The sequence below is a fragment of the Salmo salar genome, chromosome ssa23 (assembly GCF_905237065.1).
Source record: "Salmo salar chromosome ssa23, Ssal_v3.1, whole genome shotgun sequence".
In the NCBI taxonomy this organism is placed as follows: domain Eukaryota; kingdom Metazoa; phylum Chordata; class Actinopteri; order Salmoniformes; family Salmonidae; genus Salmo; species Salmo salar.
The window spans coordinates 19,950,732-19,965,903 of record NC_059464.1 but is presented as its reverse complement, the minus strand read 5'-3'; the positions used below and the strand labels follow the sequence as shown (position 1 = coordinate 19,965,903).

The following is a 15,172-nucleotide window of genomic DNA, read 5'->3' as shown; positions in this document are numbered from 1 at the left end:
GAGCAGTGGAAATTCATTCTCTGGAGTGATGAATCAGTCTTCACCATCTGGCAATCCAACAGACAGATCTGGTTTTGGCGTATGCCAGGAGAACGCTACCTGCCCCAATGCATAGCGCCACCTGTAAAGTTTGGGGCTGTTTTTCGTGGTTCGGGCTTAAGCCTTTAGTTCTAGTGAACGGAAATCTTAACGCTATAGCACACAATGACATTCTAGATGATTCTGTGCTTCCAACTTTATGGCAATGCCCCCGTGCACAAAGCCAGGTCCATACAGAAATGCTTTGTCGAGATTGGTGTGGAAGAACTTGATTGGCCTGCACAGCAATGTTCCCTCTAAACTATGCATGCGCGCAGTAGACAAGCAGCTCCCTGAGCCTGCCTATCAGCAGAATAAATACTGTATCAGCCCACTGAGAGAAGCACGAGATTGAACTTCACTCAACTTTCTAGAGTTTTCCCTGTTAGTTAACACTATCAACGTTTCCCTTTACTGTGGCAATTGTGATCAAAACAACGCAATATTAGCCACTTTCAATTCAACACACTGAAACCAAACAAACTATGCAAGAGATTTTGTTGTAGGCAGAACGCATTGGAGTAGGATTATATTGCATTGACAAGCACAACTCAGCCCATACTCTAGTCCACACAGACCAGTTCGGAATAACCAATCAGAGCTGCAGTAGGCCAGAGCTGCAGTATGCAAACATACCAAAGTCACATATGGATCTGTGCCATTTACTATGATCTGGACTGTGTTACAGCTGTGGTCATGAGTAGATGTTACAGCTGTGGTCATGAGTAGATGTTACAGCTGTAGTCATGAGTAGATGTTACAGCTGTGGTCATGAGTAGATGTTACAGCTGTGGTCATGAGTAGATGTTACAGCTGTGGTCATGAGTAGATGTTACAGCTGTGGTCATGAGTAGATGTTACAGCTGTGGTCATGAGTAGATGTTACAGCTGTGGTCATGAGTAGATGTTACAGCTGTGGTCATGAGTAGATATGCTTGTTTAGAGATCAGAGAGAGAGCTGCATGTAGCCCCATGTGCACGTTTTGTTCTTGTCCTTTGCTAGTTAGTGAGTTATTAGCCCAGTTATAGATACTTTGTAGTCAGCAATAGGGGAGGGATTGCTTCCTACAAGAGCACAAAATATGTACATTTCTAGACATCTTTAAAAAGCAAGTCAGGTATAGAGCATTTTTTATGTCTTAAAGGGACAGTGTTGTATTTTGATACAGGCTTGAATAAGCTAAGTAGCCAATAGTGATGGGTCATTCGTGAACAAGTCTGCTCTATGAGCCTTCTCTTGTAGGTGAACGTTGGGAGCCGGCTCGCATACCAAAAGAGCCAAATCTATTTATAATAATATAAAATAATTAAGATATGAATAATAAAAAGATTTAAATGAAAAGAATTAACTAATTCAAAGAACGAAAAATAATAAATAAAATAATTTAGGCCTAAATGCTAAAAACGCACACACATTCGTTCTGACTGTCTGCTCAGACTAACAGCCTCACCTGTTGTTCCTGTCAATCAGACACCTGGTGTCAACCAATGAATGAAGATGCGTGAGGGAGGGCCGAGGCAACTCACTCACAGTCACACACTTAGCAGCCGAGGAGAGAGAGGAAGGACAGCTGTGAAAACAACAACTGGAAAATTAGTCAGAAGCATAGTAGCATTTGGATGCATTTTAATAATGTAGACAATGTTAGAGCACAGTGTAGAATTTTCCAAAACCAAATCTCATATAAAGCCGGGTCTACGCACAACCTACACCGGCATATGCGAACTGTGCACCCAACTGTGAAGCTAACTGTAGTGGAGCTTCGAGAAACTAGCGGGCCTGCTAGTGATAGTGGTGGAGCCAGCATCTCCAAGTGTCCACGCAGTCAAGTAGGCCTACTCCGCGACCCACAGCAACGCAGTCTTCTATGGACCAGTTTACGCCAAAGTCTATGTCTGTAGCAAAACAAGGCCAAATTGATATGGCATTGGCTAAAATGATTTCCACCGATTTCCAACCATTTTCGATTGTGGAGGACAGAGGTTTTAGAAATGACAGCAATAGTCTAAATCCAATGTACACAATTCCAAGCAGGAAAACCCTTTCAAAATCACTCATTCCACAACTGTACGAGAGCACACAGGCTTCAGTGCGGGAAAGAGTCCAAAAAAGCTACAAAAGTTTGCCTTACCACTGACTGCTGGACATCAAGGGTAACCACTTCTTACGTGTCAGTTACATGTCACTTCATTCAAGATTTTTCGATGTCTAGCTGTCTTCTGGACTGCTTTGAGTTCAGCGACAGACACACCTCAGAGAACTTGGCAGAGGAACTGTTGAGAGAGGCCAGAGAATGGCAAGTAGATGGAAAAGTGGTCTGTTGTGTCATCGACAATGCAGCTAACATAACCAATGCTATGAACGTTTTTAAATGGACCCATCATCCATGTCTTGCCCACACAAGCAACATGATTGTAAGAGACGCTCTGAAGGTGATGAAGCCCACTGTGGACAAAGTGAAAGCAGCTGTGGAATACTTCCACAGGAGCACAGTAGGTGCTGAAAAACTAAAGTCTACACAACGCCAGATGGGGATGCCTAAGCTGAGACCTAAACAAAACTACACTACAAGGTGGAATTCAACATTTTATATGTTGAAGTGGTTTCTTGAATCAAAGGATGCCATCATCTCTACCTTGGCCATTGTCAATGCACCTGTTGATGCTCTGACCCAAGAGGAATGGGAGGTGATGGAGGAGGTGTGCAGAGTCCTGGAACCCTTTGAGCAGGTCACTGTGGAGATCAGTGGAGAGAGGTACGGTAAGCAGTTATTACTAGATCATTATTTAATCCAGTATTATATATGTATATGAGCAGTAGATGAGAATGTAGTATCAGTAGACAAAACATGAACCTGAACTAATAAGTTACTGTTCTCTCTTTTCAGATATGTGACAGCCTCAAAAATGATACTCCTGTGTAAGGGTCTGCAGAGAATCACAGCCAGCCGCCAGAGAGAAGCAAATGTAACCACAGGACATGTGACAGAGTTGATGGACACCCTATTTTCATCAATGGACAGAAAGCTCCACAGAATGGAATATAATCACGTGCTATCAGAAACCACTGCACTTGACCCCAGGTTTAAGAAGTTAGCCTTCAGTGATGCTAGAGCAATTGATGAGGCTCTTCAAAGAATAACCTCAGCAGCAGGGAGGGACAGCCCCAGCAGTCAGCTGGCTCAGGCACCAGGGCAACAGGAAGAAGAGGGATCAGATGGCGCAGAAGCACCAGCAGTAGTGCCACAAATGTCTGCTGTTTGGATGCTGTTTGACGAGAGAGCAACTGGGGATGCAGCACGAAGGAATCCCTTAGCAGATGCCATAATGGAGGTCCGATCCTATTAGGAGGAGCCCTCCAAAGATCTGTAGATCCTCTGAGCTGGTGGAAGAACAAGGCCTCTGTCTACCCATGACTTACTAAAGTCATGACAGGGAGACTGCATAGTGGCCACATCCCTTCCCTCTGAGAGGGTCTTCTCGAAAACAGGACAAATAATTACTGAGAGAAGAAACCGCATCAGCCCCTCGAAAGTGAGGCAGCTTGCATTTCTGAATGCAAATCTCTCATAAAAGCAAAATATGGTCAGCATTGCTGTGTGCTGCTGGTTATAATGTAGCGGGTTTCTTATGCACCACAGGAGAACCAAGAAATGAAGAGCGACACCACGGCTGTCTTTTAGGCTTTTATGTCGATCTGCAATAGTATTATGAAAAGACAGGACAGGAACACATCAGTCTCCAATGCACCACCTGACAAGTTGTTCTTTCTCTCTCAGTGTTTTCTCAGACTGAGGAGAGCGGGATCTATGGGTAGTACCAGGGTGTTAGTAGGTGACGTAAGCACCCAGATAAAATAAAATACATTTAATGAAACAAAACCTGAAGATGTTAACATCATTCAGCTACTGTAGCTGCCTACCTAACATCAACAGGCATCACCAGTAGCGCAACAATTAAAATTAGAAACCAAAAGTAAAGTTCCTGGCGATCTGACTCCCCCCCTTCTGTCTGAACTTGGAACATTCCTGTTCGCGGGCTTTTGGCCACTGACCCTCAACCTGATTGTTCTGTTCTGCGTTGTGTACTATTCTAATAATTTGAAGTTTGCTGGAATAACCATTTTAACTCTACTACACTCACCCCTTCTTGATTTCAGCAAACTTTAAGACATAAGGTAAGACTTCTTCCTCCACAGGGGTAACCTTGACCAAGAGTCGTCCAGAAGGACAGCAAAGAGACTTTGCCAGGTAGAAATATGCCCATATACATACAACCTATGACCCCCTAATAAAGTATTTCTCATTTCCTTAATCTATCTTCTGGCTTCTGTGTCACTGGGGTACTGTCACTTCAACAAAAGTTGATAAGGCTTGAATCAGGGCGGCTAGATGCTCTCTTTTGTCCGGCTCAGCAATCACTTGACTCATTGACTCTAAAAGTCTTCTGACAGGCTTCACAACTCTTCCAGTTCGAGTTCTCAAAGTGCCTTCACTTGGTCTCAGGACTGTATCAGTGAGCTCAGATGTCTGGCTGTTTCTGCGCTCTACCTCTCTCTGGTTACTCATTCTCTTCTTAGTAGATCTTATGCATACAGAGCCGCTGACTGATGAACTTCTACTGCTGATGCCATCTAGACTGCTCACTGACGTTGCTTCTCTACTTGTGTCATCTTCAGAAGGATCACTTGAATCATCACCAGGCATCATTGAGGAGCTTCCTGTGCTTGATTTAGCTGCTTGTCCTGAGATCATGTCCTTCGCTGGGCATTGAGGAGCAGCTTCTCTCATGTTCACGCCATCTTCCGGTCCCGAAGATTTTTGACCTTCAGCTTCCGTGGGCCCCTCAGGGTTCTGGCCCTCGAGAATCCAGACAGCAGTCCTTCGATCCTCTGAATCCTCATCCACATCGAATACCGGTCTTTCGTCACCGCTGTCTGCGTTTATGTCCTCCTCTGAAGCAGTAGAGGCTACTGTGGACATCTCGTCTGTCTGTCCCACCGGCAGGAAGTTCACTGGCAGTATGAAGTTTCGATGAACTACTTTACTCTTCTTGGTAGTAGGATCTTCGACTCTGTAGATGTGCACAGACGGGTCTTTCCATGTGATCACATAGACCGTTGAATCCCACAAGTCGGCAAGTTTACCTTTTCCTCTTTCCTTTCGGTTTGCCAAGAGAACTCGGTCCCCAATCTCCAGGGCAGTACCCTTCACTCTCTTGTTATACTGCCTGGCTTGCTTTTTCTGAGCTTCAGTGGTGTTGGCCTGAGCGATCCTGACAGCCTCTCGCAGGTCCTTTTGGAACGAGTCAACATACTCGTCATGAGTCAACACGTCTTCGTTTTTCAGGGTACTTCCAAACATGATGTCCACTGGCAGCCGTGGAATTCGGCCGAACATTAGGAAGAACGGTGCGAATCCTGTCATTTCGTGTGTGGTACAGTTGTACGAGAAGGTGAGCGTCTGTATCATCTGGGGCCATCTTTCTTTTGCTCTCGCTGGCAATGATCGGACCATGTTTCCGAGCGTGCGGTTGAATCTTTCCGTCTGACCGTTGCCCATAGGATGATATGGAGTGGTATGGGACTTTTTGACTCCTGAGACTTGTAGCAATTCTGCGATTAAGTGACTCTCAAAGTTTGCTCCTTTGTCAGAGTGTATCCGCTGGGGAAACCCATAGACACAGAAGAACTGGTTCCATAACTTCTGGGCAACCACCTTTGCTGTCTGGTTCGGGCAAGGAAACGCATGTGCCAGCTTCGTAAAATGATCTGTGATGACGAGTACATCAACGCTCTCTTCATCCCTTCCTTCTGCTGACCAGAAGTCTATGCACACCAGTTCCAACGCTGTGCTGGTCTGAATAGATTCCAACGGTGCCCTAGCCTCTGGCTCCATTGTCTTGCCAACCACACAGCGCTTACAGTAGGAGACATACTTCTTCACTTCCCCTTCCATTCCAGTCCAGAAGAACCTTTGACGTACCAAATGGAGTGTTCTAGTCTGGCCTTGGTGGCCGGCTTCATCATGGGTTCCCCTCAGAACGATGGCTTTAAGGGAGTCTGGCACCACCAGCTGGTACCTCTTCTTGACAACTCTGTCCTTAGATCTTCGGTAGAGGATCTCATCCTTGATTTCGAGTTTATCCCAATGCTTCAGCATTCTCAACACTTGGGCAGTCTCATGAGCCCTCTCTCTCCGCGAAGGTCTCCTCCTCCTCTCAACAAAGTACGCCACTCGGGCCAGCACCTGATCCGCCTTCTGTTTTCTCCGTATCACATCAGGAGAAAGGACTGGAAGAGTAGCCACTCCCCCCTTCATGCTGAGGGATGCTGGCAGAATACTGGGCTAATTGGAATGTGCGCACTGGCACACTCGCATCCCACTCCAGACAGGACTCCAAAACTGCTTTCACCCCTTCAGAAGAGACTTGAGCCAGGATCTCACCACCTTGGATATTGACTGACAGTTTGAATGCGTCCTGGATGGACTCTGAAGTCACATACTCTGGGAACTCACTTGCCTTCCTAGCTCCAACGAATGGCTGTCGACTAAGCAGGTCTGCTGGGACATTCTGGGGCCCGGGGATGTACTTCAAGTCAAAGTCGAAGGGGGCCAGTTTAGAGACCCACCGCTGCTCACAGGCATCTAGCTTTGGTTTCGTCATTATATATGTCAGGGGGTTGTTATCTGTTAGGACTGTGAATCTATTCCCCTTCAGCCAATGGGTGAACTTATCACACACAGCCCACTTAAGAGCGAAGAACTCTAATCTGTGTGCTGGGTAACGGGACTGGGACCTCGACAGAGTCTTGCTTGCAAAAGCTACTGGTCTGGGCCTACTCTCACCCTCAAATGTCTGGCTAAGTACTGCACCTAAGCCATCCATTGATGCATCAGTTGATAGGAGAAATGGTCTGTTAAAGTCTGGGTGAGCCAGCACGGCTTTTTGGGAGACAGCAGCTTTTAGCTTCTCCAGCGCCTCCCCACATTCAGAAGTCCAGTCTTCAGGTTTCAGACGTTTATGGGCCATGCCATGAGGTTTTCCTTTTTCTCCTTTCCGCTTACTTTTCTGTCCTGCAATCAGACGAAACAGTGGTTTGGCTAAACCTGAGAAACTCGCAATGAAGTGGGAATAATAGTTTGCCATACCAAGAAATGATCTGACCTTGGTGGGTGAAGGTGTTTTCCCATCATTTTCCATCAGGTCAGCTGCTGTGATGTCGTTGATTGCAGACACTTTTCCTGGGTCGGTTGCAATGCCCTCTGCCGTGACGATATGGCCTAAAAACTTGACAGATTTTCTGAGGAGGTAACATTTTTTTTGCGCTAGCTTCAGGTTGTGTTCCTTAAGGCGGGAGAACACCATTTCGAGACGGTCCAGGGCTTCCTGCTCAGTCTTCCCGAAAACCAGGAGATCATCCAAGTAGCACAGGAGGGACAAGTAGTTCTGGTCGCCGAAGATCGAGGTCATCATTCTGGCGAATGTTGCTGGGCTGTTACATAACCCCTGAGCCATTCTGTTGTACTCAAATAAACCCGTGGGTGTTGTGCACGCTGTGTACTTGCGGTCATCTTCATGTATGGGGATGTTGTAGAATCCCGAAGTCAAATCCATAGTACTGAAGAAGCAGTTCCCCCCAAAGCAGCGAGAGCATCGGCTTGATGGGGCAATGGGTATGCATCTTTCTCTGTCCTCTGGTTCAACCATCTGAAATCAGTGCAAATTCTCAACTCTCCTGACGGCTTCCAAACCAGGACAAGGGGGAGGCCCACTCACTACTGGACTTTCGGATGATGCCCCGCTCCTCCATTTCCTCCAGCGTCTGTCTCAGTTTCTGGTAGTCGGATGGAGAGACCCTCCTGTACGGCAGCCGGAAAGGCTTTTCATCTTTGAGTCGGATACGGTGGATGACGTTCTTCGCTTCTCCACAGTCAAGTCGGTCCCTGGAGAAGATGCCTTCATACTGAGCAATAAGGTCCACTAGTTTTCCTTTCCACATGTCAGACACTTCACAGGACTCTATGTCAACTTCTTTTAAGCCCAACTCTTCCAACTTTTGTAGATACTCTTTCTTTGCCCTTTTTCCACCAAATGAACATCCTTCCCCAGCTTGGGTGACATTCTGAAGGGCAGACTGGACCTTACTGGGGTTCTCAGCATGGCTGGCATAGAGCTCTAGGTCTTCTAGGGCTAGGCATGGGTGCACATCGGCCAACTTGGTGTTACGGCGGAGAATAATAGGGTGGTCCAACATGTTGATCACTTTCATGGGGACCCACTTGTCACCCCTCAAAGGACATACAGTGCGTCCTACTAGGACATTTCTTGGTGCAGATCGTGCTGTAGTGGCCTCTATGACTACAGTACTACCGACTGATAGCGGTACCTTTTCTTTCAGTTTTCCCCAGACCAAATGTTCATGTTGAGGCATGAGAGTCACACTCTGCTTGAGCATTACAGTTCCCACTTTGTCTGGTATTTTGTCACCGTGCCAACGGTTCACGTTGGCTAGCATGCTGAGTAAAAGTCCATGTGAATCTCCTTTGGCAGGTTTGGAGAGGCTGTCCCAATACCACTTTGTTTTCTTAACCTGTTGCATTATGTGTTTTATGGCGTTCGATCCAACTATCATGTCATCTGTCTGTCCAGGTACAACTAAAACAGACACTGCCATCTTGCAATCTAAAAGATCAATGTTCAAGTCATATTCATACTTAGGCTGTGCCTGGTTGCCCCCACAGCCTACAAGAACTACTTGAGTTGGCTTTCTAGACTCTGGTTTTATCACATTACATCTCAGAAGTGTGTCTTCAGCTGACTCACTTAACGTGCAGGTCATAGACCCACTATCTATCAGAGCTTGAAGTTCTACAATTTCTTGCACCATTACTGGAACATAGAAAAGACTGTCATTACTCTCTATTTTTGGATAAATCACCTCGGTTTTCATTGTGTTTCCAGTCCTTATATCTGTAGTGTTCTGTGGAGGTGTAACATGTTCGCCCACACCGCCCCCCTCTTGGTGTGAGCATGTTAGTTTAAAGCGGGGCCAGGGGGGAGCCTCGGCGGTTGCCTCTCCAACTTGTTTTCTTGCTGGACATTCAAAGCCTCTGTGGCCTGTCCTGTGACACTTGAAACATAACCCCTCCTTAAAGCAGTGCGACTGAGTTGAATGGTCTGAGGCCTTACAAATTCTACAGGGACCAGCAGCAGTATTAGTTTGTGGCGTTCTGGCTGAAGTTCTCCTTTGATTTTGTTCCTGGGTTGACAGGAGCTTTTCCAGGAGAGAAATCACTTTGTTCAATGGAGCCTGATCGCTGTTAGTGGGCGTGGCTGAATTATTTTGACCGACTGCTTGTTGTTGAGTCATACACCAAGCGTCGGGGGTCATCACAACTTCTACCTTGGCAGTACTTTGCGCCCTGTGTCTGGCTGATTGTTTGTCTCGGTGATGGCTGTCAATCATTGCCTGCAAATCTCCAACGGTCCAATTTTCAATAGTCCTGCACCTAAGAGCGGCATACAGTGCCGGATCAGGGCAGTGCTTAACAAACATCATGGTCACCTCGTGACCTGGATCATCCACTCTTTTTCCCTGTCTTTGCAAGCACTCATTGGCAAGGTCAATTGCTTTGTTCAGTCTAACCCAATAATCCAAGCAGCTCTCTGACTGTCTTGGTAAGGTTTCATAGAAGTATCCTAATGGGATTGTTGATGAGATTGCCTCTCCAAAGTGCTGCCTCAAGATATTGTATATGGCTTCAGGATCTCTGCTTATGTTAACAAGGGGGTTTCCACGGAGCCCAATTCTGACTATGTCTTTAGCCCGCCCCATTAGTCTGTCCTGTATTTCTTGCCCCTGTTCTGATATACTGCATCCCTTCTTTTTCAAGTAAGCTTGCATAAGTTCTTGCCATTCAGTCACTGTGCACCGGTCTGTGCTATCACCCCGGAAGTGGGGTGGTTCTCTGACGTCTGACTTCAGAATTAGGTTGACCTTTGACCAATCAGGTATTTCTACTATTGGTTGGGGAGGGGAAGTGCTTGGACCAGCCCCTGCTAGACTAGCGGCAACTTGATTACCTATTTCACTGCCCAGTTGTTTGACTAACTCTGCTAGGGCTTGCAATTGGGTTCGGTTCTCATTTTCACCCCCTATGGCCTTCTGGGACTCTTCACTGTCATCGTTGCCTGGTTGGCTACTGCTAACATGCTCTGGTTGGCTACTACTGACACTTGGCACTCTAGTGTCGACTGCTGGGTATCTAAGAGGACTGGCTCTAGCACTATGTTCCCCCATACTGGCCAACTGAGCCCCCCGCCCCACCCCAGTGGCCATACCTTGTGAACCTCTCACAGTAACACCAACCGGAGTAACATGTACATTGTTATCACCAACACCTGATATGTCTTCTCTCTCCTGTTCTGTAATCTCACACAACTGAGGCATATGCAACATATTGTCCAAAGTTCACCTTGCCCTCAAATGTTTTAAACGTGTGATGTCGATCCAGTTCTGTTTAGGGGTCCCCCGGCGATCTGCTGCAGCTGATCTGTTGATCCGGGTCACGGCACCAATCTGTAGCGGGTTTCTTATGCACCACAGGAGAACCAAGAAATGAAGAGCGACACCACGGCTGTCTTTTAGGCTTTTATGTCGATCTGCAATAGTATTATGAAAAGACAGGACAGGAACACATCAGTCTCCAATGCACCACCTGACAAGTTGTTCTTTCTCTCTCAGTGTTTTCTCAGACTGAGGAGAGCGGGATCTATGGGTAGTACCAGGGTGTTAGTAGGTGACGTAAGCACCCAGATAAAATAAAATACATTTAATGAAACAAAACCTGAAGATGTTAACATCATTCAGCTACTGTAGCTGCCTACCTAACATCAACAGGCATCACCAGTAGCGCAACAATTAAAATTAGAAACCAAAAGTAAAGTTCCTGGCGATCTGACTCCCCCCTTCTGTCTGAACTTGGAACATTCCTGTTCGCGGGCTTTTGGCCACTGACCCTCAACCTGATTGTTCTGTTCTGCGTTGTGTACTATTCTAATAATTTGAAGTTTGCTGGAATAACCATTTTAACTCTACTACAATAACATGGCAATAAAGAAGAGGGAGAAAAGAAGGACCAGATTAATGTTTTAAGTGGGATGCTGCAGTTTTGCACATTATTTATTTTTCTTTGATATGGTGCGATATTCTATTATGCTGTAAAGATTGTATTCGTTTTGAATGGTTAGATTTATATGCACTTTGTTTATATACATTAAAAAGTTATACTTTAAATGCAAATGTTTAATAGCATTCTTTTTCATAACAAACCAATGCATTTTTAAATACATTGTGGTTAAAGTAGAGCATGATTTCATTTAATAATTTAATTACAATTGTTTTAACACCAATCATAGTCAAACTATCGCAAACTGTTTGACTTGAAAAAATACAAAACATATTTTTTTTAAAGAGCCATTTAGGAGCCAAAAGAGCCGGCTCTTTATGGTGAGCTGAGCCGAACAAACCGGCTCACTGAAAAGAGCCGGAATGCCCATCGCTAATATTTTCAGTCATTTTCGTCAAATCTGAAAAAGTTGCGAAGCCACGCCCATTTTCTGGAGAATTTCATTATGGGCTTTAAAAGCAAATAGTGTCCACTGCTTGTATACTTCGAATTTTGGCGAATGTAGCACGACATCTGTAATAAAGATAATCTAACGTTTTACCTAATGATATATAAGGAGGGCATTTGCACAACATTTTTGATAACACAGATCATGTTTGGGAAATGGAAAAGTGTTGCAAGAACTGTATTATGGGCTGCTTTCACCTGTATGAGTGTGATTGGGTTGTGTGGTTGTTGTTTGGTCCCGTGTGCAAGAGGTTTAATCACCAGAACTCTAGAGAGATGATAACGGAGCAGATGGTGAGCTACGGACCGAGTCAAAGTTCAGATCAATGAGATGACAAGTACCTACCGCCGAGCAAGGTGGAGGATTCATTCAAATATGAGGAGCACATGTTAGATGAGACCATCTATTGGGATGCATGAATTAGTTTGAATTTGTGTGAAATTTCTGAATCCAATCAAAATAGATGTGTTATAATGTATGTGAAATATCTAGCAAAACGGGTGGATTCTAATGGAAATGATATGATTTTAATCCCTATTGAGACTTGACAAGCTATTTGCTGAGGTGAGACGTGAAGAGGGGGACTCACAAAATTTGTCTCTGACTTCCGTTTGTTTGTTTTCACTCCCGCTGTGCCGCAGATTGTTCTTTTTTGTCACGTCTTGCAGATGTGAAGAGGGGGATTTGTAATAAAGATAATCTAACGTTTTACCTAATGATATATAAGGAGGGCATTTGCACAACATGTTTCACAACAGCACACAACAAAATTCCAGAGACATATTGAGCGACCAACTGATACCAATCACGACCACACCCAGAGACAGATGGCTGACTTAAGCCCTAGCCACACGAACTGACTACTGGTGTAAAGAACAACATTCCATGAATATCGCAAGCACCCAGACACGAATTACCAGAAATACACACACACACACACTTAGGTGTGTTGGTCTCCGAGGACAAAGGACACTGCCAAGGGCCAATGGGAAGTCGACACCACCTGGAGAGTGGACCGTCCCTCCACTCATCGACCAGTCAGGAGAGCGGACCTACTAGACTCAACGTCAACACACTGTTATTTCATTGTATAAATTGGATGTACACTATGTTTCGGGGCTCTCTTCTGCTAGTTCCCTATGAGCTAAACGAAGGAGTCCGTGCACGCTTTGCCAAATATCTTTGTCTCATAATAAACTGCCTTACTATAAACTGAATCACCCGGTCCAGCGTCTTGACTTGTCTCCTTCTCAAATAACTAATCATCAACACATCCAGGAACTTTTAGCATACTAACTATATCCATAGTATGACAAATAAGCATACTACATACTCAATTTACATCACAAATAGTACGGTTAGTATGAGTATTCGAACACAGTTTCAGTCTCTATAATCACCAAGCCTCGGCGTGAAAGAGCAAAATGTAATGATCCCATATATCCAGTGAAACGTCATTAAAAAAAATCTTCCTGTCCCGAGCTCAATGGCGCAGAAAACTTTGAGGGCCTGGAATAGGCATAGTTGGTTGATACAATGTTGCAAGTTCGTTAGCGACAGCATCCGGCTGGACCCTCAGAATTTGATACAATTTGAACTTCACTAGCAATAGCTCAAGTCAAGACAGATAGAAAGGGAGACAGACAGGTGGAGAAGAGGGAAGAATGTGATAGAAGATATTTTCTACTGTTTTTATTTTGTCAGCTTTAGGATAATGTATTTTACTAAGTTGATGATGGCCTTCCGCTGAATTGGTCTATGTCTCTGAGTTCTATGCTCGCCTTTCTTTTGCCGCCAATGGATCACAGTGTATCAATGTGTCTATATGGCTAGTGCTCTTGACATAGTTGAATCTTTACTTTTAGATTTTTATCATTTTACTTCAGATTTTTATCATTAACCACGTGACGATGATTTTTTTAGAAAGAAAAACATTATTGAAATGAAACTGTTCCATGAAAATGTGCATATATAAACATGTTTAACTGGCATGCAGATCGGTAGAAATGGTAGGATACATTGTAAGCTTCCCCAAACATGAAACTCATGAGCTGCCTATGGTCTTTACCATTACACCCATTTAAAAAAATATCAAATGCCCGTCTAACTGATTCGTTATGGTGCCGCGTCTGCCTGGCAGAAGGATTTGATTGATTTAATGATTATTTTAATCAATCCAGTGGGTATTTCTTTAGCAAACTCTACTATCACGTGTCCACAACACAAACTCCGCTAAACAACAACCTCTTGCTAGGTGTGCACTTGAAATAAAGGGTAACAACACCCAAACATTTACATTTCTTAGATTTTTCCCAGACCTCTAAAGTGGTCGCCTGATGTGGTTTAATCATTGTTGTGGAATTAGAGCATCAAATGTAGTTATTTTGAGAGTGAAAACCTGAAAGAACTGGGAAAAACAGAAACCTGGAAAAACAAAACTTTAAATACATTTTTCAAGATAATGATGAAATACATAATTTGAAGAACAAACAACATTGTGGCAATTCATATATTGCAGTAAAACTGTAAATAATACTTTAATCTCAAGAGAAGACAGGTTAAATGTTAAAAAAATGTTAGACCTAGATTGTCATGCCCTGACATTAGATTGCCGTTTATTTTCTCTATTTTGGTTAGGTCAGGGTGTGATTTGGGTGGGCATTCTAGATTTTCTATTTCTGTGTTAATTTCTATGTTTTTTATTTCTTTGCGTTGAGCCGAGTATGGTTCCTAATCAGAGGCAGCTGTTTATCGTTGTCTCTGATTAGGAATCATACTTCGGTAGCCTTTTTTTTTTTTTTCCTTCAGTTGTGAGTAGTTATATTCTTTCTGTGAGTGTTTTGTGTGCGCCTCAGTTGCGTCATGTTTGTTTCTGTTTTACCTGTTTCTTGTGTTGTTCGGTTTCACTAATAAAGTATGTGGAATTACTGGCACGCTGCGCCTTGGCTGATCTATGACAGGGAGTTTGAGGACAGCGAACGTGACATGGATAATATCCAAAACAACTAACAATACACTGAATTCCTACATTTTCAGTAATTTAAATTGTAAAGTAATGTCTTTCTACACAATATAACACATTTTTCCAATCTGGGAGGTAAATTCGATAAAGTATTCAATCATTTTTCTGTGTATTTCAGATGGTATCAAGGCATTAGAATGTACCAGAGGCTACCAAAATAGAGCTTCTTCTGCACTTTGTTCCAACCGATTGAATACTTTTACTTTTTTAAAACACCTTTCAAGGACACTAATAAAGATATATTTTATTAGTGAAGACAGCAGCACAAAATAGTCTGAAACAACTTAAAGAGAAAATAGAGATTGGGTGTGAACTTAGGTACCGTGAGGGAGGTATGAGCCAGCCTAGCCTACTCAGGTCCAGCCACAGGGAGGTATGAGCACAAACACACTCCCACGTCTCACCTCTCTTTAATTATCCAGATGTGTCACT

At 44.2% G+C, this 15,172-nt stretch overlaps 1 protein-coding gene across 4 annotated transcripts in view; it reads right to left on the bottom strand.

The window, feature by feature from the left end:
- Positions 1–15,172, bottom strand: part of LOC106584138 (discoidin domain-containing receptor 2) — a 61,622-nt gene that overhangs the window by 21,715 nt on the left and 24,735 nt on the right. For all 4 annotated transcript variants that reach the window (XM_014169049.2, XM_014169051.2, XM_014169050.2 and 1 more), the window contains exon 2: positions 1,530–1,649. The gene's annotated coding sequence lies outside the window, so the exon portion shown is untranslated. The remainder of the gene's footprint in view (positions 1–1,529; positions 1,650–15,172) is intronic.